Here is a 20444-nt window from a genome sequence, read left to right on the forward strand (position 1 = left end):
GTGAGACAAATTAACCATCATCTTTTTAAAACAATAACAAAAAGAAAATATGTTTGCTTTTTTTCATATCTATTGGAATTTAAAAGAGGAAAAAAAAAATGAAAAAGCTAGCGGCACGCAGTGTTCCTAAGTGGTCTCCCTCCCAAGTACTGACTGCGTTCGACGCTGCTTAACTTCGGCGATCGGACGAGAACCGGTGTTTTCAGCGTGATATGGCAGTTGCCGAGAGTGCTATTTAATAATTTGAATTTAAAAACCTTCATCTTTATAAAACAATAACAAAAAGAAGATATGTTTGCTTTTTTCATATCTGATGGAATTTAAAAGAGGAAATAAAAGTGAAAAAGCCAACGGCACGCAAAGTTTCCAAATACTGACTGCGCTCGACGCTGCTTAACTTCGGTGATCGGACGAGAACCGGTGTTGTCAGCGTGATATGGCCGTTGCCGAGAGTGCTATTTAATAATTTGAATTTAATTAACCTTCATCTTTAAAAAACAATAACAAAAAGAAGATATGTTTGCTTTTTTATATCTGGTGGAATTTAAAAGAGGAAATAAAAGTTTGAAAGCCAACGGCACCCAAAGTTTCCAAGTACTGATTGCGCTCGACGCTGCTTAACTTCGGTGATCGGACGAGAACCGGTGTTGTCAGCGTGATATGGCCGTTGCCGAGAGTGCTATTTAATAATTTGAATTTAATTAACCTTCATCTTTAAAAAACAATAACAAAAAGAAGATATGTTTGCTTTTTTATATCTGGTGGAATTTAAAAGAGGAAATAAAAGTTTGAAAGCCAACGGCACGCAGAGTTTCCAAGTACTGATTGCGCTCGACGCTGCTTAACTTCGGGGATCGGAAGAGAACCGGTGTTTTCAGCGTGATATGGCCGTTGCCGAGAGTGCTAGATAATAATTCGAATTTAAATTAAGTGAGACAAATTAACCTTCATCTTTTTAAAACAATAACAAAAAGAAAATATGTTTGCTTTTTCATATCTATTGGAATTTAAAAGAGGAAAAAAAAGTGAAAAAGCCATCGGCACGCAGTGTTCCTAAGTGGTCTCCCTCCCAAGTACTGACTGCGCTCGACAATTCTTAACTTCGGTGATCGGACGAGAACCGGTGTTTTCAGCGTGATATGGCCGTTGCCGAGAGTGCTAGATAATAATTCGAATTTAAATTAAGTGAGACAAATTAACCATCATCTTTTTAAAACAATAACAAAAAGAAAATATGTTTGCTTTTTTCATATCTATTGGAATTTAAAAGAGGAAAAAAAAAGTGAAAAAGCTAGCGGCACGCAGTGTTCCTAAGTGGTCTCCCTCCCAAGTACTGACTGCGCTCGACGCTGCTTAACTTCGGTGATCGGACGAGAACCGGTGTTTTCAGCGTGATATGGCCGTTACCGAGAGTGCTATTTTATAATTTGAATATAAAAACCTTCATCTTTATAAAACAATAACAAAAAGAAGATATGTTTGCTTTTTTCATATCTGATGGAATTTAAAAGAGGAAATAAAAGTGAAAAAGCCAACGGCACGCAGAGTTTCCAAGTACTGACTGCGATGGACGCTGCTTAACTTCGGTTATCGGAGGAGAACCGGTGTCTTCAGCGTGATATGGCCGTTGCCGAGAGAGCTAGATAATAATTCGAATTTAAATTAAGTGAGACAAATTAACCATCATCTTTTTAAAACAATAACAAAATGAAAATATGTTTGCTTTTTTCATATCTATTGGAATTTAAAAGAGGAAAAAAAAGTGAAAAAGCCAACGGCACGCAGTGTTCCTAAGTGGTCTCCCTCCCAAGTACTGACTGCGCTCGACGCTGCTTAACTTCGGTGATCCGACGAGAACCGGTGTTTTCAGCGTGATATGGCCGTTGCCGAGAGTGCCAGATAATAATTCGAATTTAAATTAAGTGAGACAAATTAACCTTCATCTTTTTAAAACAATAACAAAAAGAAAATATGTTTGCTTTTTTCATATCTATTGGAATTTAAAAGAGGAAAAAAAAGTGAAAAACCCAACGGCACGCAGTGTTCCTAAGTGGTCTCCCTCCCAAGTACTGACTGCGCTCGACGCTGCTTAACTTCGGTGATCGGACGAGAACCGGTGTTTTTAGCGTGATATGGCCGTTGCCGAGATTGCTATTTAATAATTTGAATTTAATTAACCTTCATCTTTATAAATCAATAAGAAAAAGAAGATATGTTTGCTTTTTTCATATCTCATGGAATTTAAAAGAGGAAATAAAAGTGAAAAAGCCAACGGCACGCAAAGTTTCCAAGTACTGACTGCGCTCGACGCTGCTTAACTTCGGTGATCGGACGAGAACCGGTGTTGTCAGCGTGATATGGCCGTTGCCGAGAGTGCTATTTAATAATTTGAATTTAATTAACCTTCATCTTTAAAAAACAATAACAAAATGAAGATATGTTTGCTTTTTTAAATCTGGTGGAATTTAAAAGAGGAAATAAAAGTTTGAAAGCCAACGGCACGCAGAGTTTCCAAGTACTGATTGCGCTCGACGCTGCTTAACTTCGGTGATCGGACGAGAACCTTTGTTTTCAGCGTGATATGGCCGTTGCCGAGAGTGCTAGATAATAATTCGAATTTAAATTAAGTGAGACAAATTATCCTTCATCTTTTTAAAACAATAACAAAAAGAAAATATGTTTGCTTTTTTCATATCTATTGGAATTTAAAAGAGGAAAAAAAGTGAAAAAGCCAACGGCACGCAGTGTTCCTACGTGGTCTCCCTCCCAAGTACTGACTGCGCTCGACGCTGCTTAACTTCGGTGATCGGACGAGAACCGGTGTTTTTAGCGTGATATGGCCGTTGCCGAAAGTGCTATTTAATAATTTGAATTTAATTAACCTTCATCTTTATAAATCAATAAGAAAAAGAAGATATGTTTGCTTTTTTCATATCTCATGGAATTTAAAAGAGGAAATAAAAGTGAAAAAGCCAACGGCACGCAAAGTTTCCAAGTACTGACTGCGCTCGACGCTGCTTAACTTCGGTGATCGGTCGAGAACCGGTGTTTTCAGCGTGATATGGCCGTTGCCGAGAGTGCTAGATAATAATTCGAATTTAAATTAAGTGAGACAAATTGACCTTCATCTTTTTAAAACAATAACAAAAAGAAAATATGTTGGCTTTTTTCATATCTATTGGAATTTAAAAGAGGAAAAAAAGTGAAAAAGGCAACGGCACGCAGTGTTCCTAAGTGGTCTCCCTCCCAAGTACTGACTGCGCTCGACGCTGCTTAACTTCTGTGATCGGACGAGAACCGGTGTTTTTAGCGTGATATGGCCGTTGCCGAAAGTGCTATTTAATAATTTGAATTTAATTAACCTTCATCTTTATAAATCAATAAGAAAAAGAAGATATGTTTGCTTTTTTCATATCTCATGGAATTTAAAAGAGGAAATAAAAGTGAAAAAGCCAACGGCACGCAAAGTTTCCAAGTACTGACTGCGCTCGACGCTGCTTAACTTCGGTGATCGGACGAGAACCGGTGTTTTCAGCGTGATATGGCCGTTGCCGAGAGTGCTAGATAATAATTCGAATTTAAATTAAGTGAGACAAATTAACCATCATCTTTTTAAAACAATAACAAAAAGAAAATATGTTGGCTTTTTTCATATCTATTGGAATTTAAAAGAGGAAAAAAAAGTGAAAAAGCCAACGGCACGCAGTGTTCCTACGTGGTCTCCCTCCCAAGTACTGACTGCGCTCGACGCTGCTTAACTTCGGTGATCGGACGAGAACCGGTGTTTTTAGCGTGATATGGCCGTTGCCGAAAGTGCTATTTAATAATTTGAATTTAATTAACCTTCATCTTTATAAATCAATAAGAAAAAGAAGATATGTTTGCTTTTTTCATATCTCATGGAATTTAAAAGAGGAAATAAAAGTGAAAAAGCCAACGGCACGCAAAGTTTCCAAGTACTGACTGCGCTCGACGCTGCTTAACTTCGGTGATCGGTCGAGAACCGGTGTTTTCAGCGTGATATGGCCGTTGCCGAGAGTGCTAGATAATAATTCGAATTTAAATTAAGTGAGACAAATTGACCTTCATCTTTTTAAAACAATAACAAAAAGAAAATATGTTGGCTTTTTTCATATCTATTGGAATTTAAAAGAGGAAAAAAAAGTGAAAAAGCCAACGGCACGCAGTGTTCCTAAGTGGTCTCTCTCCCAAGTACTGACTGCGCTCGACGCTGCTTAACTTCGGTGATCCGACGAGAACCGGTGTTTTCAGCGTGATATGGCCGTTGCCGAGAGTGCCAGATAATAATTCGAATTGAAATTAAGTGAGACAAATTGACCTTCATCTTTTTAAAACAATAACAAAAAAAAAATATGTTTGCCTTTTTCATATCAATAGGAATTTAAAAGAGGAAAAAAAGTGAAAAAGCAAACGGCACGCAGTGTTCCTAAGTGGTCTCCCTCCCAAGTACTGACTGCGCTCGACGCTGCTTAACTTCGGTGATCGGACGAGAACCGGTGTTTTCAGCGTGATATGGCCGTTGCCGAGAGTGCTAGATAATAATTCGAATTTATATTAAGTGAGACAAATTAACCTTCATCTTTTTAAAACAATAACAAAAAGAAAATATGTTTGCTTTTTTCATATCTATTGGAATTTAAAAGAGGAAAAAAAGTGAAAAAGCCAACGGCACGCAGTGTTCCTAAGTGGTCTCCCTCCCAAGTACTGAGTGCGCTCGACGCTTCTTAACTTCGGTGATCGGACGAGAACCGGTGTTTTCAGCGTGATATGGCCGTTGCCGAGAGTGCTAGATAATAATTCGAATTTAAATTAAGTGAGACAAATTAACCATCAACTTTTTAAAACAATAACAAAAAGAAAATATGTTTGCTTTTTTCATATCCATTGGAATTTAAAAGAGGAAAAAAAAGTGAAAAAGCCAACGGCCGCAGTGTTCCTACGTGGTCTCCCTCCCATGTACTGACTGCGCTCGACGCTGCTTAACTTCGGTGATCGGACGAGAACCGGTGTTTTTAGCGTGATATGGCCGTTGCCGAAAGTGCTATTTAATAATTTGAATTTAATTAACCTTCATCTTTATAAATCAATAAGAAAAAGAAGATATGTTTGCTGTTTTCATATCTCATGGAATTTAAAAGAGGAAATAAAAGTGAAAAAGCCAACGGCACGCAAAGTTTCCAAGTACTGACTGCGCTCGACGCTGCTTAACTTCGGTGATCGGACGAGAACCGGTGTTTTCAGCGTGATATGGCCGTTGCCGAGAGTGCTATTTAATAATTCGAATTTAAATTAAGTGAGACAAATTAACCATCATCTTTTTAAAACAATAACAAAAAGAAAATATGTTGGCTTTTTTCATATCTATTGGAATTTAAAAGAGGAAAAAAAAGTGAAAAAGCCAACGGCACGCAGTGTTCCTAAGTGGTCTCCCTCCCAAGTACTGACTGCGCTCGACGCTGCTTAACTTCGGTGATCGGACGAGAACCGGTGTTTTTTGCGTGATATGGCCGTTGCCGAAAGTGCTATTTAATAATTTGAATTTAATTAACCTTCATCTTTATAAATCAATAAGAAAAAGAAGATATGTTTGCTTTTTTCATATCTCATGGAATTTAAAAGAGGAAATAAAAGTGAAAAAGCCAAAGGCACGCAAAGTTTCCAAGTACTGACTGCGCTCGACGCTGCTTAACTTCGGTGATCGGACGAGAACCGGTGTTTTCAGCGTGATATGGCCGTTGCCGAGAGTGCTAGATAATAATTCGAATTTAAATTAAGTGAGACAAATTGACCTTCATCTTTTTAAAACAATAACAAAAAGAAAATATGTTGGCTTTTTTCATATCTATTGGAATTTAAAAGAGGAAAAAAAAGTGAAAAAGCCAACGGCACGCAGTGTTCCTAAGTGGTCTCCCTCCCAAGTACTGACTGCGCTCGACGCTGCTTAACTTCGGTGATCCGACGAGAACCGGTGTTTTCAGCGTGATATGGCCGTTGCCGAGAGTGCCAGATAATAATTCGAATTGAAATTAAGTGAGACAAATTGACCTTCATCTTTTTAAAACAATAACAAAAAGAAAATATGTTTGCCTTTTTCATATCAATAGGAATTTAAAAGAGGAAAAAAAAGTGAAAAAGCAAACGGCACGCAGTGTTCCTAAGTGGTCTCCCTCCCAAGTACTGACTGCGCTCGACGCTGCTTAACTTCGGTGATCGGACGAGAACCGGTGTTTTCAGCGTGATATGGCCGTTGCCGAGAGTGCTAGATAATAATTCGAATTTATATTAAGTGAGACAAATTAACCTTCTTCTTTTTAAAACAATAACAAAAAGAAAATATGTTTGCTTTTTTCATATCTATTGGAATTTAAAAGAGGAAAAAAAGTGAAAAAGCCAACGGCACGCAGTGTTCCTAAGTGGTCTCCCTCCCAAGTACTGACTGCGCTCGACGCTTCTTAACTTCGGTGATCGGACGAGAACCGGTGTTTTCAGCGTGATATGGCCGTTGCCGAGAGTGCTAGATAATAATTCGAATTTAAATTAAGTGAGACAAATTAACCATCAACTTTTTAAAACAATAACAAAAAGAAAATATGTTTGCTTTTTTCATATCCATTGGAATTTAAAAGAGGAAAAAAAAGTGAAAAAGCCAACGGCCGCAGTGTTCCTACGTGGTCTCCCTCCCATGTACTGACTGCGCTCGACGCTGCTTAACTTCGGTGATCGGACGAGAACCGGTGTTTTTAGCGTGATATGGCCGTTGCCGAAAGTGCTATTTAATAATTTGAATTTAATTAACCTTCATCTTTATAAATCAATAAGAAAAAGAAGATATGTTTGCTGTTTTCATATCTCATGGAATTTAAAAGAGGAAATAAAAGTGAAAAAGCCAACGGCACGCAAAGTTTCCAAGTACTGACTGCGCTCGACGCTGCTTAACTTCGGTGATCGGACGAGAACCGGTGTTTTCAGCGTGATATGGCCGTTGCCGAGAGTGCTAGATAATAATTCGAATTTAAATTAAGTGAGACAAATTAACCATCATCTTTTTAAAACAATAACAAAAAGAAAATATGTTGGCTTTTTTCATATCTATTGGAATATAAAAGAGGAAAAAAAAGTGAAAAAGCCAACGGCACGCAGTGTTCCTAAGTGGTCTCCCTCCCAAGTACTGACTGCGCTCGACGCTGCTTAACTTCGGTGATCCGACGAGAACCGGTGTTTTCAGCGTGATATGGCCGTTGCCGAGAGTGCTATTTAATAATTCGAATTTAAATTAAGTGAGACAAATTAACCTTCATCTTTTTAAAACAATAACAAAAAGAAAATATGTTGGCTTTTTTCATATCTATAGGAATTTAAAAGAGGAAAAAAAGTGAAAAAGCCAACGGCACGCAGTGTTCCTAAGTGGTCTCCCTCCCAAGTACTGACTGCGCTCGACGCTGCTTAACTTCGGTGATCCGACGAGAACCGGTGTTTTCAGCGTGATATGGCCGTTGCCGAGAGTGCTATTTAATAATTCGAATTTAAATTAAGTGAGACAAATTAACCTTCATCTTTTTAAAACAATAACAAAAAGAAAATATGTTGGCTTTTTTCATATCTATAGGAATTTAAAAGAGGAAAAAAAGTGAAAAAGCCAACGGCACGCAGTGTTCCTAAGTGGTCTCCCTCCCAAGTACTGACTGCGCTCGACGCTGCTTAACTTCGGTGATCGGACGAGAACCGGTATTTTCAGCGTGATATGGCCGTTGCCGAGAGTGCTATTTAATAATTCGAATTTAATTAACCTTCATCTTTATAAATCAATAAGAAAAAGAAGATATGTTTGCTTTTTTCATATCTCATGGAATTTAAAAGAGGAAATAAAAGTGAAAAAGCCAACGGCACGCAAAGTTTCCAAGTACTGACTGCGCTCGACGCTGCTTAACTTCGGTGATCGGACGAGAACCGGTGTTTTCAGCGTGATATGGCCGTTGCCGAGAGTGCTAGATAATAATTCGAATTTAACTTAAGTGAGACAAATTAACCATCATCTTTTTAAAACAATAACAAAAAGAAAATATGTTTGCTTTTTTCATATCTATTGGAATTTAAAAGAGGAAAAAAAGTGAAAAAGCCAACGGCACGCAGTGTTCCTAAGTGGTCTCCCTCCCAAGTACTGACTGCGCTCGACGCTGCTTAACTTCGGTGATCGGACGAGAACCAGTGTTTTCAGCGTGATATGGCCGTTGCCGAGAGTGCTATTTAATAATTTGAATTTAAAAACCTTGATCTTTATAAAACAATAACAAAAAGAAGATATGTTTGCTTTTTTCATATCTGATGGAATTTAAAAGAGGAAATAAAAGTGAAAAAGGCAACGGCACGCAGAGTTTCCAAGTACTGACTGCGCTCGACGCTGCTTAACTTCGGTGATCGGACGAGAACCGGTGTCTTCAGCGTGATATGGCCGTTGCCGAGAGTGCTAGATAATAATTCGAATTTAAATTAAGTGAGACAAATTAACCTTCATCTTTTTAAAACAATAACAAAAAGAAAATATGTTTGCTTTTTTCATATCTATTGGAATTTAAAAGAGGAAAAAAAGTGAAAAAGCCAACGGCACGCAGTGTTCCTAAGTGGTCTCCCTCCCAAGTACTGACTGCGCTCGACGCTTCTTAACTTCGGTGATCGGACGAGAACCGGTGTTTTCAGCGTGATATGGCCGTTGCCGAGAGTGCTAGATAATAATTCGAATTTAAATTAAGTGAGACAAATTAACCATCATCTTTTTAAAACAATAACAAAAAGAAAATATGTTTGCTTTTTTCATATCTATTGGAATTTAAAAGAGGAAAAAAAAGTGAAAAAGCCAACGGCACGCAGTGTTCCTACGTGGTCTCCCTCCCAAGTACTGACTGCGCTCGACGCTGCTTAACTTCGGTGATCGGACGAGAACCGGTGTTTTTAGCGTGATATGGCCGTTGCCGAAAGTGCTATTTAATAATTTGAATTTTATTAACCTTCATCTTTATAAATCAATAAGAAAAAGAAGATATGTTTGCTTTTTTCATATCTCATGGAATTTAAAAGAGGAAATAAAAGTGAAAAAGACAACGGCACGCAAAGTTTCCAAGTACTGACTGCGCTCGACGCTGCTTAACTTCGGTGATCGGACGAGAACCGGTGTTTTCAGCGTGATATGGCCGTTGCCGAGAGTGCTAGATAATAATTCGAATTTAAATTAAGTGAGACAAATTAACCATCATCTTTTTAAAACAATAACAAAAAGAAAATATGTTTGCTTTTTTCATATCTATTGGAATTTAAAAGAGGAAAAAAAGTGAAAAAGCCAACGGCACGCAGTGTTCCTAAGCGGTCTCCCTCCCAAGTACTGACTGCGCTCGACGCTGCTTAACTTCGGTGATCGGACGAGAACCGGTGTTTTCAGCGTGATATGGCCGTTGCCGAGAGTGCTATTTAATAATTCGAATTTAAATTAAGTGAGACAAATTTACCTTCATCTTTTTAATACAATAACAAAAAGAAAATATGTTGGCTTTTTTCATATCTAGTGGAATTTAAAAGAGGAAAAAAAGTGAAAAAGCCAACGGCACGCAGTGTTTCTAAGTGGTCTCCCTCCCAAGTACTGACTGCGCTCGCCGATGCTTAACTTCGGTGATCTGACGAGATCTGGTGTTTTCAGCGTGATATGGCCGTTGCCGAGAGTGCTAGATAATAATTCGAATTTAAATTAAGTGAGACAAATAGACCTTCATCTTTTTAAAACAATAACAAAAAAAAAATATGTTTGCTTTTTTCATATCTATAGGTATTTAAAATTGGAAAAAAAAGTGAAAAAGCCAACGGCACGCAGTGTTCCTAAGTGGTCTCCCTCCCAAGTACTGACTGCGCTCGATGCTGCTTAACTTCGGTGATCGGACGAGAACCGGTGTTTTCAGCGTGATATGGCCGTTGCCGAGAGTGCTATTTAATAATTCGAAATTAATAAACCTTCATCTTTATAAATCAATAATAAAAAGAAGATATGTTTGCTTTTTCATATCTCATGGAATTTAAAAGAGGAAATAAAAGTGAAAAAGCCAACGGCACGCAAAGTTTCCAAGTACTGACTGCGCTCGACGCTGCTTAACTTCGGTGATCGGACGAGAACCGGTGTTTTCAGCGTGATATGGCCGTTGCCGAGAGTGCTATTTAATAATTCGAATTTAAATTAAGTGAGACAAATTAACCATCATCTTTTTAAAACAATAACAAAAAGAAAATATGTTTGCTTTTTTCATATCTAGTGGAATTTAAAAGAGGAAAAAAAAGTGAAAAAGCCAACGGCACGCAGTGTTTCTAAGTGGTCTCCCTCCCAAGTACTGACTGCGCTCGCCGATGCTTAACTTCGGTGATCTGACGAGATCTGGTGTTTTCAGCATGATATGGCCGTTGCCGAGAGTGCTAGATAATAATTCGAATTTAAATTAAGTGAGACAAATAGACCTTCATCTTTTTAAAATAAATAACAAAAAAAAATACGTTTGCTTTTTTCATATCTATAGGTATTTAAAATTGGAAAAAAAAGTGAAAAAGCCAACGGCACGCAGTGTTCCTAAGTGGTCTCCCTCCCAAGTACTGACTGCGCTCGACGCTGCTTAACTTCGGTGATCGGACGAGAACCGGTGTTTTCAGCGTGATATGGCCGTTGCCGAGAGTGCTATTTAATAATTCGAATTTAAATTAAGTGAGACAAATTTACCTTCATCTTTTTAATACAATAACAAAAAGAAAATATGTTGGCTTTTTTCATATCTAGTGGAATTTAAAAGAGGAAAAAAAGTGAAAAAGCCAACGGCACGCAGTGTTTCTAAGTGGTCTCCCTCCCAAGTACTGACTGCGCTCGCCGATGCTTAACATCGGTGATCTGACGAGATCTGGTGTTTTCAGCGTGATATGGCCGTTGCCGAGAGTGCTAGATAATAATTCGAATTTAAATTAAGTGAGACAAATAGACCTTCATCATTTTAAAACAATAACAAAAAGAAAATATGTTTGCTTTTTTCATATCTATTGGAATTTAAAAGAGGAAAAAAAGTGAAAAAGCCAACGGCACGCAGTGTTCCTAAGTGGTCTCCCTCCCAAGTACTGACTGCGCTCGACGCTGCTTAACTTCGGTGATCGGACGAGAACCGGTGTTTTCAGCGTGATATGGCCGTTGCCGAGAGTGCTATTTAATAATTCGAATTTAAATTAAGTGAGACAAATTTACCTTCATCTTTTTAATACAATAACAAAAAGAAAATATGTTGGCTTTTTTCATATCTATAGGAATTTAAAAGAGGAAAAAAAAGTGAAAAATCCAACGGCACGCAAAGTTTCCAAGTACTGACTTCGCTCGACGCAGCTTAACTTCGGTGATCGGACGAGAACCGGTGTTTTCAGCGTGATATGGCCGTTGCCGAGAGTGCTATTTAATAATTCGAATTTAAATTAAGTGAGACAAATTAACCATCATCTTTTTAAAACAATAACAAAAAGAAAATATGTTTGCTTTTTTCATATCTAGTGGAATTTAAAAGAGGAAAAAAAGTGAAAAAGCCAACGGCACGCAGTGTTTCTAAGTGGTCTCCCTCCCAAGTACTGACTGCGCTCGCCGATGCTTAACTTCGGTGATCTGACGAGATCTGGTGTTTTCAGCGTGATATGGCCGTTGCCGAGAGTGCTAGATAATAATTCGAATTTAAATTAAGTGAGACAAATAGACCTTCATCTTTTTAAAACAATAACAAAAAAAAAATATGTTTGCTTTTTTCATATCTATAGGTATTTAAAATTGGAAAAAAAAGTGAAAAAGCCAACGGCACGCAGTGTTCCTAAGTGGTCTCCCTCCCAAGTACTGACTGCGCTCGACGCTGCTTAACTTCGGTGATCGGACGAGAACCGGTGTTTTCAGCGTGATATGGCCGTTGCCGAGAGTGCTATTTAATAATTCGAAATTAATAAACCTTCATCTTTATAAATCAATAATAAAAAGAAGATATGTTTGCTTTTTCATATCTCATGGAATTTAAAAGAGGAAAAAAAAGTGAAAAATCCAACGGCACGCAAAGTTTCCAAGTACTGACTGCGCTCGACGCTGCTTAACTTCGGTGATCGGACGAAAACCGGTTTTTTCAGCGTGATATGGCCGTTGCCGAGAGTGCTATTTAATAATTCGAATTAAATTACCCTTCATCTTTATAAATCAATAAGAAAAAGAAGATAGCCTATGTTTGCTTTTTTCATATATCATGGAATTTAAAAGAGGAAATAAAAGTGAAAAAGCCAACGGCACGCAAAGTTTCCAAGTACTGACTGCGCTCGACGCTGCTTAACTTCGGTGATCGGACGAGAACCGGTGTTTTCAGCGTGATATGGCCGTTGCCGAGAGTGCTAGATAATAATTCGAATTTAAATTAAGTGAGACAAATTAACCATCATCTTTTTAAAACAATAACAAAAAGAAAATATGTTTGCTTTTTTCATATCTATTGGAATTTAAAAGAGGAAAAAAAGTGAAAAAGCCAACGGCACGCAGTGTTCCTAAGCGGTCTCCCTCCCAAGTACTGACTGCGCTCGACGCTGCTTAACTTCGGTGATCGGACGAGAACCGGTGTTTTCAGCGTGATATGGCCGTTGCCGAGAGTGCTATTTAATAATTCGAATTTAAATTAAGTGAGACAAATTAACCTTCATCTTTTTAAAACAATAACAAAAAGAAAATATGTTTGCTTTTTTCATATCTATTGGAATTTAAAAGAGGAAAAAAAGTGAAAAAGCCAACGGCACGCAGTGTTCCTAAGTGGTCTCCCTCCCAAGTACTGACTGCGCTCGACGCTGCTTAACTTCGGTGATCGGACGAGAACCAGTGTTTTCAGCGTGATATGGCCGTTGCCGAGAGTGCTATTTAATAATTCGAATTTAAATTAAGTGAGACAAATTTACCTTCATCTTTTTAATACAATAACAAAAAGAAAATATGTTGGCTTTTTTCATATCTATAGGAATTTAAAAGAGGAAAAAAAAGTGAAAAATCCAACGGCACGCAAAGTTTCCAAGTACTGACTGCGCTCGACGCTGCTTAACTTCGGTGATCGGACGAAAACCGGTTTTTTCAGCGTGATATGGCCGTTGCCGAGAGTGCTATTTAATAATTCGAAATTAATAAACCTTCATCTTTATAAATCAATAATAAAAAGAAGATATGTTTGCTTTTTTCATATCTCATGGAATTTAAAAGAGGAAATAAAAGTGAAAAAGCCAACGGCACGCAAAGTTTCCAAGTACTGACTGCGCTCGACGCTGCTTAACTTCGGTGATCGGACGAGATCTGGTGTTTTCAGCGTGATATGGCCCTTGCCGAGAGTGCTAGATAATAATTCGAATTTAAATTAAGTGAGACAAATTGACCTTCATCTTTTTAAAACAATAACAAAAAAAAAATATGTTTGCTTTTTTCATATCTATAGGAATTTAAAAGAGGAAAAAAAGTGAAAAAGCCAACGGCACGCAGTGTTCCTAAGTGGTCTCCCTCCCAAGTACTGACTGCGCTCGCCGATGCTTAACTTCGGTGATCTGACGAGATCTGGTGTTTTCAGCGTGATATGGCCGTTGCCGAGAGTGCTAGATAATAATTCGAATTTAAATTAAGTGAGACAAATTAACCTTCATCTTTTTAAAGCAATAACAAAAAGAAAATATGTTTGCTTTTTTCATATCTATTGGAATTTAAAAGAGGAAAAAAAGTGAAAAAGCCAACGGCACGCAGTGTTCCTAAGTGGTCTCCCTCCCAAGTACTGACTGCGCTCGACGCTTCTTAACTTCGGTGATCGGACGAGAACCGGTGTTTTCAGCGTGATATGGCCGTTGCCGAGAGTGCTATTTAATAATTCGAATTTAAATTAAGTGAGACAAATTAACCTTCATCTTTTTAAAACAATAACAAAAAGAAAATATGTTTGCTTTTTTCATATCTATTGGAATTTAAAAGAGGAAAAAAAGTGAAAAAGCCAACGGCACGCAGTGTTCCTAAGTGGTCTCCCTCCCAAGTACTGACTGCGCTCGACGCTGCTTAACTTCGGTGATCGGACGAGAACCAGTGTTTTCAGCGTGATATGGCCGTTGCCGAGAGTGCTATTTAATAATTCGAATTTAAATTAAGTGAGACAAATTTACCTTCATCTTTTTAATACAATAACAAAAAGAAAATATGTTGGCTTTTTTCATATCTATAGGAATTTAAAAGAGGAAAAAAAAGTGAAAAATCCAACGGCACGCAAAGTTTCCAAGTACTGACTGCGCTCGACGCTGCTTAACTTCGGTGATCGGACGAGATCTGGTGTTTTCAGCGTGATATGGCCCTTGCCGAGAGTGCTAGATAATAATTCGAATTTAAATTAAGTGAGACAAATTGACCTTCATCTTTTTAAAACAATAACAAAAAAAAATATGTTTGCTTTTTTCATATCTATAGGAATTTAAAAGAGGAAAAAAAGTGAAAAAGCCAACGGCACGCAGTGTTCCTAAGTGGTCTCCCTCCCAAGTACTGACTGCGCTCGCCGATGCTTAACTTCGGTGATCTGACGAGATCTGGTGTTTTCAGCGTGATATGGCCGTTGCCGAGAGTGCTAGATAATAATTCGAATTTAAATTAAGTGAGACAAATTAACCTTCATCTTTTTAAAGCAATAACAAAAAGAAAATATGTTTGCTTTTTTCATATCTATTGGAATTTAAAAGAGGAAAAAAAGTGAAAAAGCCAACGGCACGCAGTGTTCCTAAGTGGTCTCCCTCCCAAGTACTGACTGCGCTCGACGCTTCTTAACTTCGGTGATCGGACGAGAACCGGTGTTTTCAGCGTGATATGGCCGTTGCCGAGAGTGCTAGATAATAATTCGAATTTAAATTAAGTGAGACAAATTAACCATCATCTTTTTAAAACAATAACAAAAAGAAAATATGTTTGCTTTTTTCATATCTATTGGAATTTAAAAGAGGAAAAAAAGTGAAAAAGCCAACGGCACGCAGTGTTCCTAAGCGGTCTCTCTCCCAAGTACTGACTGCGCTCGACGCTGCTTAACTTCGGTGATCGGACGAGAACCGGTGTTTTCAGCGTGATATGGCCGTTGCCGAGAGTGCTATTTAATAATTCGAATTTAAATTAAGTGAGACAAATTAACCTTCATCTTTTTAAAACAATAACAAAAAGAAAATATGTTTGCTTTTTTCATATCTATTGGAATTTAAAAGAGGAAAAAAAGTGAAAAAGCCAACGGCACGCAGTGTTCCTAAGTGGTCTCCCTCCCAAGTACTAACTGCGCTCGACGCTGCTTAACTTCGGTGATCGGACGAGAACCGGTGTTTTCAGCGTGATATGGCCGTTGCCGAGAGTGCTATTTAATAATTCGAATTTATATTAAGTGAGACAAATTTACCTTCATCTTTTTAATACAATAACAAAAAGAAAATATGTTGGCTTTTTTCATATCTATAGGAATTTAAAAGAGGAAAAAAAAAGTGAAAAATCCAACGGCACGCAGTGTTCCTAAGTGGTCTCCCTCCCAAGTACTGACTGCGCTCGACGCGGCTTAACTTCGGTGATCGGACGAGAACCGGTGTTTTCAGCGTGATATGGCCGTTGCCGAGAGTGCTATTTAATAATTCGAAATTAATAAACCTTCATCTTTATAAATCTATAATAAAAAGAAGATATGTTTGCTTTTTTCATATCTCGTGGAATTTAAAAGAGGAAATAAAAGTGAAAAAGCCAACGGCACGCAAAGTTTCCAAGTACTGACTGCGCTCGACGCTGCTTAACTTCGGTGATCGGACGAGAACCGGTGTTTTCAGCGTGATATGGCCGTTGCCGAGAGTGCTATTTAATAATTCGAATTTAAATTAAGTGAGACAAATTAAACATCATCTTTCTAAAACAATAACAAAAAGAAAATATGTTTGCTTTTTTCATTTCTAGTGGAATTTAAAAGAGGAAAAAAAAGTGAAAAAGCCAACGGCACGCAGTGTTTCTAAGTGGTCTCCCTCCCAAGTACTGACTGCGCTCGCCGATGCTTAACTTCGGTGATCTGACGAGATCTGGTGTTTTCAGCGTGATATGGCCGTTGCCGAGAGTGCTATTTAATAATTCGAATTTAAATTAAGTGAGTCAAATTAATATTCATCTTCTTAAAACAATAACAAAAAGAAAATATGTTGGCTTTTTTCATATCTATTGGAATTTAAAAGAGGAAAAAAAAGCGAAAAAGCCAACGGCACGCAGTGTTCCTAAGTGGTCTCCCTCCCAAGTACTGACTGCGCTCGACGCTGCTTCACTTCGGTGATCGGACGAGAACCGGTGTTTTCAGCGTGATATGGCCGTTGCCGAGAGTGCTATTTAATAATTCGAATTTAAATTAAGTGAGACAAATTTACCTTCATCTTTTTAATACAATAACAAAAAGAAAATATGTTGGCTTTTTCATATCTATAGGAATTTAAAAGAGGAAAAAAAAGTGAAAAAGCCAACGGCACGCAAAGTTTCCAAGTACTGACTGCGCTCGACGCTGCTTAACTTCGGTGATCGGACGAGAACCGGTGTTTTCAGCGTGATATGGCCATTGCCGAGAGTGCTAGATAATAATTCGAATTTAAATTAAGTGAGACAAATTAACCATCATCTTTTTTAAACAATAACAAAAAGAAAATATGTTGGCTTTTTTCATATCTATTGGAATTTAAAAGAGGAAAAAAAAGTGAAAAAGCCAACGGCACGCAGTGTTCCTAAGTGGTCTCCCTCCCAAGTACTGACTGCGCTCGACGCTGCTTAACTTCGGTGATCCGACGAGAACCGGTGTTTTCAGCGTGATATGGCCGTTGCCGAGAGTGCCAGATAATAATTCGAATTTAAATTAAGTGAGACAAATTAACCTTCATCTTTTTAAAACAATAACAAAAAGAAAATATGTTTGCTTTTTTCATATCTATTGGAATTTAAAAGAGGAAAAAAAAGTGAAAAACCCAACGGCACGCAGTGTTCCTAAGTGGTCTCCCTCCCAAGTACTGACTGCGCTCGACGCTGCTTAACTTCGGTGATCGGACGAGAACCGGTGTTTTTAGCGTGATATGGCCGTTGCCGAGATTGCTATTTAATAATTTGAATTTAATTAACCTTCATCTTTATAAATCAATAAGAAAAAGAAGGTATGTTTGCTTTTTTCATATCTCATGGAATTTAAAAGAGGAAATAAAAGTGAAAAAGCCAACGGCACGCAAAGTTTCCAAGTACTGACTGCGCTCGACGCTGCTTAACTTCGGTGATCGGACGAGAACCGGTGTTTTCAGCGTGATATTGCCGTTGCCGAGAGTGCTATTTAATAATTCGAAATTAATAAACCTTCATCTTTATAAATCAATAATAAAAAGAAGATATGTTTGCTTTTTTCATATCTCGTGGAATTTAAAAGAGGAAATAAAAGTGAAAAAGCCAACGGTACGCAAAGTTTCCAAGTACTGACTGCGCTCGACGCTGCTTAACTTCGGTGATCGGACGAGAACCGGTGTTTTCAGCGTGATATGGCCGTTGCCGAGAGTGCTATTTAATAATTCGAATTTAAATTAAGTGAGACAAATTAACCATCATCTTTTTAAAACAATAACAAAAAGAAAATATGTTTGCTTTTTTCATTTCTAGTGGAATTTAAAAGAGGAAAAAAAAGTGAAAAAGCCAACGGCACGCAGTGTTTCTAAGTGGTCTCCCTCCCAAGTACTGACTGCGCTCGCCGATGCTTAACTTCGGTGATCTGACGAGATCTGGTGTTTTCAGCGTGATATGGCCGTTGCCGAGAGTGCTATTTAATAATTCGAATTTAAATTAAGTGAGACAAATTAATATTCATCTTCTTAAAACAATAACAAAAAGAAAATATGTTGGCTTTTTTCATATCTATTGGAATTTAAAAGAGGAAAAAAAGTGAAAAAGCCAACGGCACTTAGCGTTCCTAAGTGGTCTCCCTCCCAAGTACTGACTGCGCTCGACGCTGCTTCACTTCGGTGATCGGACGAGAACCGGTGTTTTCAGCGTGATATGGCCGTTGCCGAGAGTGCTATTTAATAATTCGAATTTAAATTAAGTGAGACAAATTAATATTCATCTTCTTAAAACAATAACAAAAAGAAAATATGTTGGCTTTTTTCATATCTATTGGAATTTAAAAGAGGAAAAAAAGTGAAAAAGCCAACGGCACTTAGCGTTCCTAAGTGGTCTCCCTCCCAAGTACTGACTGCGCTCGACGCTGCTTCACTTCGGTGATCGGACGAGAACCGGTGTTTTCAGCGTGATATGGCCGTTGCCGAGAGTGCTATTTAATAATTCGAATTTAAATTAAGTGAGACAAATTTACCTTCATCTTTTTAATACAATAACAAAAAGAAAATATGTTGGCTTTTTCATATCTATAGGAATTTAAAAGAGGAAAAAAAAGTGAAAAAGCCAACGGCACGCAAAGTTTCCAAGTACTGACTGCGCTCGACGCTGCTTAACTTCGGTGATCGGACGAGAACCGGTGTTTTCAGCGTGATATGGCCATTGCCGAGAGTGCTAGATAATAATTCGAATTTAAATTAAGTGAGACAAATTAACCATCATCTTTTTAAAACAATAACAAAAAGAAAATATGTTGGCTTTTTTCATATCTATTGGAATTTAAAAGAGGAAAAAAAAAGTGAAAAAGCGAACGGCACGCAGTGTTCCTAAGTGGTCTCCCTCCCAAGTACTGACTGCGCTCGACGCTGCTTAACTTCGGTGATCCGACGAGAACCGGTGTTTTCAGCGTGATATGGTCGTTGCCGAGAGTGCCAGATAATAATTCGAATTTAAATTAAGTGAGACAAATTAACCTTCATCTTTTTAAAACAATAACAAAAAGAAAATATGTTTGCTTTTTTCATATCTATTGGAATTTAAAAGAGGAAAAAAAAGTGAAAAGCCCAACGGCACGCAGTGTTCCTAAGTGGTCTCCCTCCCAAGTACTGACTGCGCTCGACGCTGCTTAACTTCGGTGATCGGACGAGAACCGGTGTTTTTAGCGTGATATGGCCGTTGCCGAGATTGCTATTTAATAATTTGAATTTAATTAACCTTCATCTTTATAAATCAATAAGAAAAAGAAGATATGTTTGCTTTTTTCATATCTCATGGAATTTAAAAGAGGAAATAAAAGTGAAAAAGCCAACGGCACGCAAAGTTTCCAAGTACTGACTGCGCTCGACGCTGCTTAACTTCGGTGATCGGACGAGAACCGGTGTTTTCAGCGTGATATTGCCGTTGCCGAGAGTGCTATTTAATAATTCGAAATTAATAACCCTTCATCTTTATAAATCAATAATAAAAAGAAGATATGTTTGCTTTTTTCATATCTCGTGGAATTTAAAAGAGGAAATAAAAGTGAAAAAGCCAACGGTACGCAAAGTTTCCAAGTACTGACTGCGCTCGACGCTGCTTAACTTCGGTGATCGGACGAGAACCGGTGTTTTCAGCGTGATATGGCCGTTGCCGAGAGTGCTATTTAATAATTCGAATTTAAATTAAGTGAGACAAATTAACCATCATCTTTTTAAAACAATAACAAAAAGAAAATATGTTTGCTTTTTTCATTTCTAGTGGAATTTAAAAGAGGAAAAAAAAGTGAAAAAGCCAACGGCACGCAGTGTTTCTAAGTGGTCTCCCTCCCAAGTACTGACTGCGCTCGCCGATGCTTAACTTCGGTGATCTGACGAGATCTGGTGTTTTCAGCGTGATATGGCCGTTGCCGAGAGTGCTATTTAATAATTCGAATTTAAATTAAGTGAGACAAATAATATTCATCTTCTTAAAACAATAACAAAAAGAAAATATGTTGGCTTTTTTCATATCTATTGGAATTTAAAAGAGGAAAAAAAGTGAAAAAGCCAACGGCACGCAAAGTTTCCAAGTACTGACTGCGCTCGACGCTGCTTAACTTCGGTGATCGGACGAGAACCGGTGTTTTCAGCGTGATATGGCCATTGCCGAGAGTGCTAGATAATAATTCGAATTTAAATTAAGTGAGACAAATTAACCATCATCTTTTTAAAACAATAACAAAAAGAAAATATGTTGGCTTTTTTCATATCTATTGGAATTTAAAAGAGGAAAAAAAAGTGAAAAAGCCAACGGCACGCAGTGTTCCTAAGTGGTCTCCCTCCCAAGTACTGACTGCGCTCGACGCTGCTTAACTTCGGTGATCCGACGAGAACCGGTGTTTTCAGCGTGATATGGCCGTTGCCGAGAGTGCCAGATAATAATTCGAATTTAAATTAAGTGAGACAAATTAACCTTCATCTTTTTAAAACAATAACAAAAAGAAAATATGTTTGCTTTTTTCATA

At 38.0% G+C, this 20444-nt stretch overlaps 30 non-coding genes and 46 pseudogenes across 30 annotated transcripts; all 76 read right to left on the minus strand.

The window, feature by feature from the left end:
* Positions 1-105: 105 nt before the first annotated feature.
* LOC149581012 (5S ribosomal RNA) lies at positions 106-224 on the minus strand (annotated as a pseudogene).
* Positions 225-345: 121 nt separating this feature from the next.
* LOC149581013 (5S ribosomal RNA) lies at positions 346-448 on the minus strand (annotated as a pseudogene).
* Positions 449-569: 121 nt separating this feature from the next.
* Positions 570-672, minus strand: LOC149581014 (5S ribosomal RNA; annotated as a pseudogene).
* A 360-nt stretch (positions 673-1032) lies between these two features.
* LOC149581015 (5S ribosomal RNA) lies at positions 1033-1151 on the minus strand (annotated as a pseudogene).
* Positions 1152-1289: 138 nt separating this feature from the next.
* LOC149581016 (5S ribosomal RNA) lies at positions 1290-1408 on the minus strand. The gene has a single exon (XR_016381055.1). It is a non-coding gene; the product is annotated as a 5S ribosomal RNA (ribosomal RNA).
* Positions 1409-1769: 361 nt separating this feature from the next.
* LOC149581017 (5S ribosomal RNA) lies at positions 1770-1888 on the minus strand. The gene has a single exon (XR_016380982.1). It is a non-coding gene; the product is annotated as a 5S ribosomal RNA (ribosomal RNA).
* A 137-nt stretch (positions 1889-2025) lies between these two features.
* Positions 2026-2144, minus strand: LOC149581018 (5S ribosomal RNA; annotated as a pseudogene).
* A 122-nt stretch (positions 2145-2266) lies between these two features.
* On the minus strand, positions 2267-2369 carry LOC149581019 (5S ribosomal RNA; annotated as a pseudogene).
* A 360-nt stretch (positions 2370-2729) lies between these two features.
* Positions 2730-2848, minus strand: LOC149581020 (5S ribosomal RNA). Its single transcript, XR_016381063.1, has one exon. It is a non-coding gene; the product is annotated as a 5S ribosomal RNA (ribosomal RNA).
* Positions 2849-2970: 122 nt separating this feature from the next.
* On the minus strand, positions 2971-3073 carry LOC149581021 (5S ribosomal RNA; annotated as a pseudogene).
* A 136-nt stretch (positions 3074-3209) lies between these two features.
* Positions 3210-3328, minus strand: LOC149581022 (5S ribosomal RNA). The gene has a single exon (XR_016381150.1). It is a non-coding gene; the product is annotated as a 5S ribosomal RNA (ribosomal RNA).
* A 122-nt stretch (positions 3329-3450) lies between these two features.
* Positions 3451-3553, minus strand: LOC149581023 (5S ribosomal RNA; annotated as a pseudogene).
* Positions 3554-3690: 137 nt separating this feature from the next.
* On the minus strand, positions 3691-3809 carry LOC149581024 (5S ribosomal RNA). Its single transcript, XR_016381064.1, has one exon. It is a non-coding gene; the product is annotated as a 5S ribosomal RNA (ribosomal RNA).
* A 122-nt stretch (positions 3810-3931) lies between these two features.
* Positions 3932-4034, minus strand: LOC149581025 (5S ribosomal RNA; annotated as a pseudogene).
* Positions 4035-4171: 137 nt separating this feature from the next.
* Positions 4172-4290, minus strand: LOC149581026 (5S ribosomal RNA; annotated as a pseudogene).
* A 136-nt stretch (positions 4291-4426) lies between these two features.
* On the minus strand, positions 4427-4545 carry LOC149581027 (5S ribosomal RNA). The gene has a single exon (XR_016381078.1). It is a non-coding gene; the product is annotated as a 5S ribosomal RNA (ribosomal RNA).
* A 136-nt stretch (positions 4546-4681) lies between these two features.
* LOC149581028 (5S ribosomal RNA) lies at positions 4682-4800 on the minus strand (annotated as a pseudogene).
* A 137-nt stretch (positions 4801-4937) lies between these two features.
* On the minus strand, positions 4938-5055 carry LOC149581029 (5S ribosomal RNA; annotated as a pseudogene).
* A 122-nt stretch (positions 5056-5177) lies between these two features.
* On the minus strand, positions 5178-5280 carry LOC149581030 (5S ribosomal RNA; annotated as a pseudogene).
* Positions 5281-5417: 137 nt separating this feature from the next.
* On the minus strand, positions 5418-5536 carry LOC149581031 (5S ribosomal RNA; annotated as a pseudogene).
* Positions 5537-5658: 122 nt separating this feature from the next.
* Positions 5659-5761, minus strand: LOC149581032 (5S ribosomal RNA; annotated as a pseudogene).
* A 137-nt stretch (positions 5762-5898) lies between these two features.
* On the minus strand, positions 5899-6017 carry LOC149581033 (5S ribosomal RNA). Its single transcript, XR_016380983.1, has one exon. It is a non-coding gene; the product is annotated as a 5S ribosomal RNA (ribosomal RNA).
* Positions 6018-6154: 137 nt separating this feature from the next.
* Positions 6155-6273, minus strand: LOC149581034 (5S ribosomal RNA). Its single transcript, XR_016381080.1, has one exon. It is a non-coding gene; the product is annotated as a 5S ribosomal RNA (ribosomal RNA).
* A 136-nt stretch (positions 6274-6409) lies between these two features.
* On the minus strand, positions 6410-6528 carry LOC149581035 (5S ribosomal RNA). Its single transcript, XR_016381110.1, has one exon. It is a non-coding gene; the product is annotated as a 5S ribosomal RNA (ribosomal RNA).
* A 137-nt stretch (positions 6529-6665) lies between these two features.
* Positions 6666-6783, minus strand: LOC149581036 (5S ribosomal RNA; annotated as a pseudogene).
* A 122-nt stretch (positions 6784-6905) lies between these two features.
* Positions 6906-7008, minus strand: LOC149581037 (5S ribosomal RNA; annotated as a pseudogene).
* Positions 7009-7145: 137 nt separating this feature from the next.
* LOC149581038 (5S ribosomal RNA) lies at positions 7146-7264 on the minus strand. The gene has a single exon (XR_016380985.1). It is a non-coding gene; the product is annotated as a 5S ribosomal RNA (ribosomal RNA).
* A 136-nt stretch (positions 7265-7400) lies between these two features.
* LOC149581039 (5S ribosomal RNA) lies at positions 7401-7519 on the minus strand. The gene has a single exon (XR_016380986.1). It is a non-coding gene; the product is annotated as a 5S ribosomal RNA (ribosomal RNA).
* Positions 7520-7655: 136 nt separating this feature from the next.
* On the minus strand, positions 7656-7774 carry LOC149581040 (5S ribosomal RNA). The gene has a single exon (XR_016380946.1). It is a non-coding gene; the product is annotated as a 5S ribosomal RNA (ribosomal RNA).
* A 122-nt stretch (positions 7775-7896) lies between these two features.
* On the minus strand, positions 7897-7999 carry LOC149581041 (5S ribosomal RNA; annotated as a pseudogene).
* A 136-nt stretch (positions 8000-8135) lies between these two features.
* On the minus strand, positions 8136-8254 carry LOC149581042 (5S ribosomal RNA). The gene has a single exon (XR_016380955.1). It is a non-coding gene; the product is annotated as a 5S ribosomal RNA (ribosomal RNA).
* Positions 8255-8375: 121 nt separating this feature from the next.
* Positions 8376-8478, minus strand: LOC149581043 (5S ribosomal RNA; annotated as a pseudogene).
* Positions 8479-8614: 136 nt separating this feature from the next.
* On the minus strand, positions 8615-8733 carry LOC149581044 (5S ribosomal RNA). Its single transcript, XR_016381111.1, has one exon. It is a non-coding gene; the product is annotated as a 5S ribosomal RNA (ribosomal RNA).
* Positions 8734-8870: 137 nt separating this feature from the next.
* LOC149581045 (5S ribosomal RNA) lies at positions 8871-8989 on the minus strand. Its single transcript, XR_016381065.1, has one exon. It is a non-coding gene; the product is annotated as a 5S ribosomal RNA (ribosomal RNA).
* Positions 8990-9111: 122 nt separating this feature from the next.
* On the minus strand, positions 9112-9214 carry LOC149581046 (5S ribosomal RNA; annotated as a pseudogene).
* A 136-nt stretch (positions 9215-9350) lies between these two features.
* Positions 9351-9469, minus strand: LOC149581047 (5S ribosomal RNA). Its single transcript, XR_016380804.1, has one exon. It is a non-coding gene; the product is annotated as a 5S ribosomal RNA (ribosomal RNA).
* Positions 9470-9605: 136 nt separating this feature from the next.
* Positions 9606-9724, minus strand: LOC149581048 (5S ribosomal RNA; annotated as a pseudogene).
* A 137-nt stretch (positions 9725-9861) lies between these two features.
* LOC149581049 (5S ribosomal RNA) lies at positions 9862-9980 on the minus strand. Its single transcript, XR_016381021.1, has one exon. It is a non-coding gene; the product is annotated as a 5S ribosomal RNA (ribosomal RNA).
* Positions 9981-10101: 121 nt separating this feature from the next.
* LOC149581050 (5S ribosomal RNA) lies at positions 10102-10204 on the minus strand (annotated as a pseudogene).
* A 137-nt stretch (positions 10205-10341) lies between these two features.
* On the minus strand, positions 10342-10460 carry LOC149581051 (5S ribosomal RNA; annotated as a pseudogene).
* A 137-nt stretch (positions 10461-10597) lies between these two features.
* Positions 10598-10716, minus strand: LOC149581052 (5S ribosomal RNA). Its single transcript, XR_016381023.1, has one exon. It is a non-coding gene; the product is annotated as a 5S ribosomal RNA (ribosomal RNA).
* A 136-nt stretch (positions 10717-10852) lies between these two features.
* Positions 10853-10971, minus strand: LOC149581053 (5S ribosomal RNA; annotated as a pseudogene).
* Positions 10972-11107: 136 nt separating this feature from the next.
* On the minus strand, positions 11108-11226 carry LOC149581054 (5S ribosomal RNA). The gene has a single exon (XR_016381034.1). It is a non-coding gene; the product is annotated as a 5S ribosomal RNA (ribosomal RNA).
* A 137-nt stretch (positions 11227-11363) lies between these two features.
* Positions 11364-11466, minus strand: LOC149581055 (5S ribosomal RNA; annotated as a pseudogene).
* A 136-nt stretch (positions 11467-11602) lies between these two features.
* Positions 11603-11721, minus strand: LOC149581056 (5S ribosomal RNA; annotated as a pseudogene).
* A 137-nt stretch (positions 11722-11858) lies between these two features.
* Positions 11859-11977, minus strand: LOC149581057 (5S ribosomal RNA). Its single transcript, XR_016381045.1, has one exon. It is a non-coding gene; the product is annotated as a 5S ribosomal RNA (ribosomal RNA).
* Positions 11978-12328: 351 nt separating this feature from the next.
* Positions 12329-12431, minus strand: LOC149581058 (5S ribosomal RNA; annotated as a pseudogene).
* A 136-nt stretch (positions 12432-12567) lies between these two features.
* Positions 12568-12686, minus strand: LOC149581059 (5S ribosomal RNA). The gene has a single exon (XR_016380805.1). It is a non-coding gene; the product is annotated as a 5S ribosomal RNA (ribosomal RNA).
* Positions 12687-12822: 136 nt separating this feature from the next.
* LOC149581060 (5S ribosomal RNA) lies at positions 12823-12941 on the minus strand. Its single transcript, XR_016380957.1, has one exon. It is a non-coding gene; the product is annotated as a 5S ribosomal RNA (ribosomal RNA).
* Positions 12942-13542: 601 nt separating this feature from the next.
* Positions 13543-13661, minus strand: LOC149581061 (5S ribosomal RNA; annotated as a pseudogene).
* Positions 13662-13797: 136 nt separating this feature from the next.
* On the minus strand, positions 13798-13916 carry LOC149581062 (5S ribosomal RNA). Its single transcript, XR_016381112.1, has one exon. It is a non-coding gene; the product is annotated as a 5S ribosomal RNA (ribosomal RNA).
* A 136-nt stretch (positions 13917-14052) lies between these two features.
* On the minus strand, positions 14053-14171 carry LOC149581063 (5S ribosomal RNA). The gene has a single exon (XR_016380958.1). It is a non-coding gene; the product is annotated as a 5S ribosomal RNA (ribosomal RNA).
* A 375-nt stretch (positions 14172-14546) lies between these two features.
* LOC149581064 (5S ribosomal RNA) lies at positions 14547-14665 on the minus strand (annotated as a pseudogene).
* A 136-nt stretch (positions 14666-14801) lies between these two features.
* LOC149581065 (5S ribosomal RNA) lies at positions 14802-14920 on the minus strand. Its single transcript, XR_016381114.1, has one exon. It is a non-coding gene; the product is annotated as a 5S ribosomal RNA (ribosomal RNA).
* Positions 14921-15056: 136 nt separating this feature from the next.
* On the minus strand, positions 15057-15175 carry LOC149581066 (5S ribosomal RNA). The gene has a single exon (XR_016381145.1). It is a non-coding gene; the product is annotated as a 5S ribosomal RNA (ribosomal RNA).
* Positions 15176-15311: 136 nt separating this feature from the next.
* On the minus strand, positions 15312-15430 carry LOC149581067 (5S ribosomal RNA). The gene has a single exon (XR_016380748.1). It is a non-coding gene; the product is annotated as a 5S ribosomal RNA (ribosomal RNA).
* Positions 15431-15568: 138 nt separating this feature from the next.
* Positions 15569-15687, minus strand: LOC149581068 (5S ribosomal RNA; annotated as a pseudogene).
* Positions 15688-15809: 122 nt separating this feature from the next.
* Positions 15810-15912, minus strand: LOC149581069 (5S ribosomal RNA; annotated as a pseudogene).
* Positions 15913-16049: 137 nt separating this feature from the next.
* On the minus strand, positions 16050-16168 carry LOC149581070 (5S ribosomal RNA; annotated as a pseudogene).
* A 137-nt stretch (positions 16169-16305) lies between these two features.
* On the minus strand, positions 16306-16424 carry LOC149581071 (5S ribosomal RNA). Its single transcript, XR_016380899.1, has one exon. It is a non-coding gene; the product is annotated as a 5S ribosomal RNA (ribosomal RNA).
* A 136-nt stretch (positions 16425-16560) lies between these two features.
* On the minus strand, positions 16561-16663 carry LOC149581072 (5S ribosomal RNA; annotated as a pseudogene).
* Positions 16664-16800: 137 nt separating this feature from the next.
* Positions 16801-16919, minus strand: LOC149581073 (5S ribosomal RNA). Its single transcript, XR_016380987.1, has one exon. It is a non-coding gene; the product is annotated as a 5S ribosomal RNA (ribosomal RNA).
* A 137-nt stretch (positions 16920-17056) lies between these two features.
* On the minus strand, positions 17057-17175 carry LOC149581074 (5S ribosomal RNA; annotated as a pseudogene).
* A 122-nt stretch (positions 17176-17297) lies between these two features.
* LOC149581075 (5S ribosomal RNA) lies at positions 17298-17400 on the minus strand (annotated as a pseudogene).
* A 122-nt stretch (positions 17401-17522) lies between these two features.
* LOC149581076 (5S ribosomal RNA) lies at positions 17523-17625 on the minus strand (annotated as a pseudogene).
* A 137-nt stretch (positions 17626-17762) lies between these two features.
* On the minus strand, positions 17763-17881 carry LOC149581077 (5S ribosomal RNA; annotated as a pseudogene).
* Positions 17882-18017: 136 nt separating this feature from the next.
* LOC149581078 (5S ribosomal RNA) lies at positions 18018-18136 on the minus strand (annotated as a pseudogene).
* A 136-nt stretch (positions 18137-18272) lies between these two features.
* Positions 18273-18391, minus strand: LOC149581079 (5S ribosomal RNA; annotated as a pseudogene).
* A 136-nt stretch (positions 18392-18527) lies between these two features.
* LOC149581080 (5S ribosomal RNA) lies at positions 18528-18630 on the minus strand (annotated as a pseudogene).
* Positions 18631-18768: 138 nt separating this feature from the next.
* On the minus strand, positions 18769-18887 carry LOC149581081 (5S ribosomal RNA; annotated as a pseudogene).
* Positions 18888-19024: 137 nt separating this feature from the next.
* Positions 19025-19143, minus strand: LOC149581082 (5S ribosomal RNA; annotated as a pseudogene).
* Positions 19144-19265: 122 nt separating this feature from the next.
* On the minus strand, positions 19266-19368 carry LOC149581083 (5S ribosomal RNA; annotated as a pseudogene).
* A 122-nt stretch (positions 19369-19490) lies between these two features.
* Positions 19491-19593, minus strand: LOC149581084 (5S ribosomal RNA; annotated as a pseudogene).
* Positions 19594-19730: 137 nt separating this feature from the next.
* LOC149581085 (5S ribosomal RNA) lies at positions 19731-19849 on the minus strand (annotated as a pseudogene).
* Positions 19850-19984: 135 nt separating this feature from the next.
* Positions 19985-20087, minus strand: LOC149581086 (5S ribosomal RNA; annotated as a pseudogene).
* A 137-nt stretch (positions 20088-20224) lies between these two features.
* LOC149581087 (5S ribosomal RNA) lies at positions 20225-20343 on the minus strand. Its single transcript, XR_016380988.1, has one exon. It is a non-coding gene; the product is annotated as a 5S ribosomal RNA (ribosomal RNA).
* Positions 20344-20444: the final 101 nt, after the last annotated feature.

This window comes from Phalangium opilio, unplaced genomic scaffold (assembly GCF_054372755.1).
Source record: "Phalangium opilio isolate 3A_F unplaced genomic scaffold, DU_Popi_V2 ptg007730c_1, whole genome shotgun sequence".
Lineage (NCBI taxonomy): Eukaryota > Metazoa > Arthropoda > Arachnida > Opiliones > Phalangiidae > Phalangium > Phalangium opilio.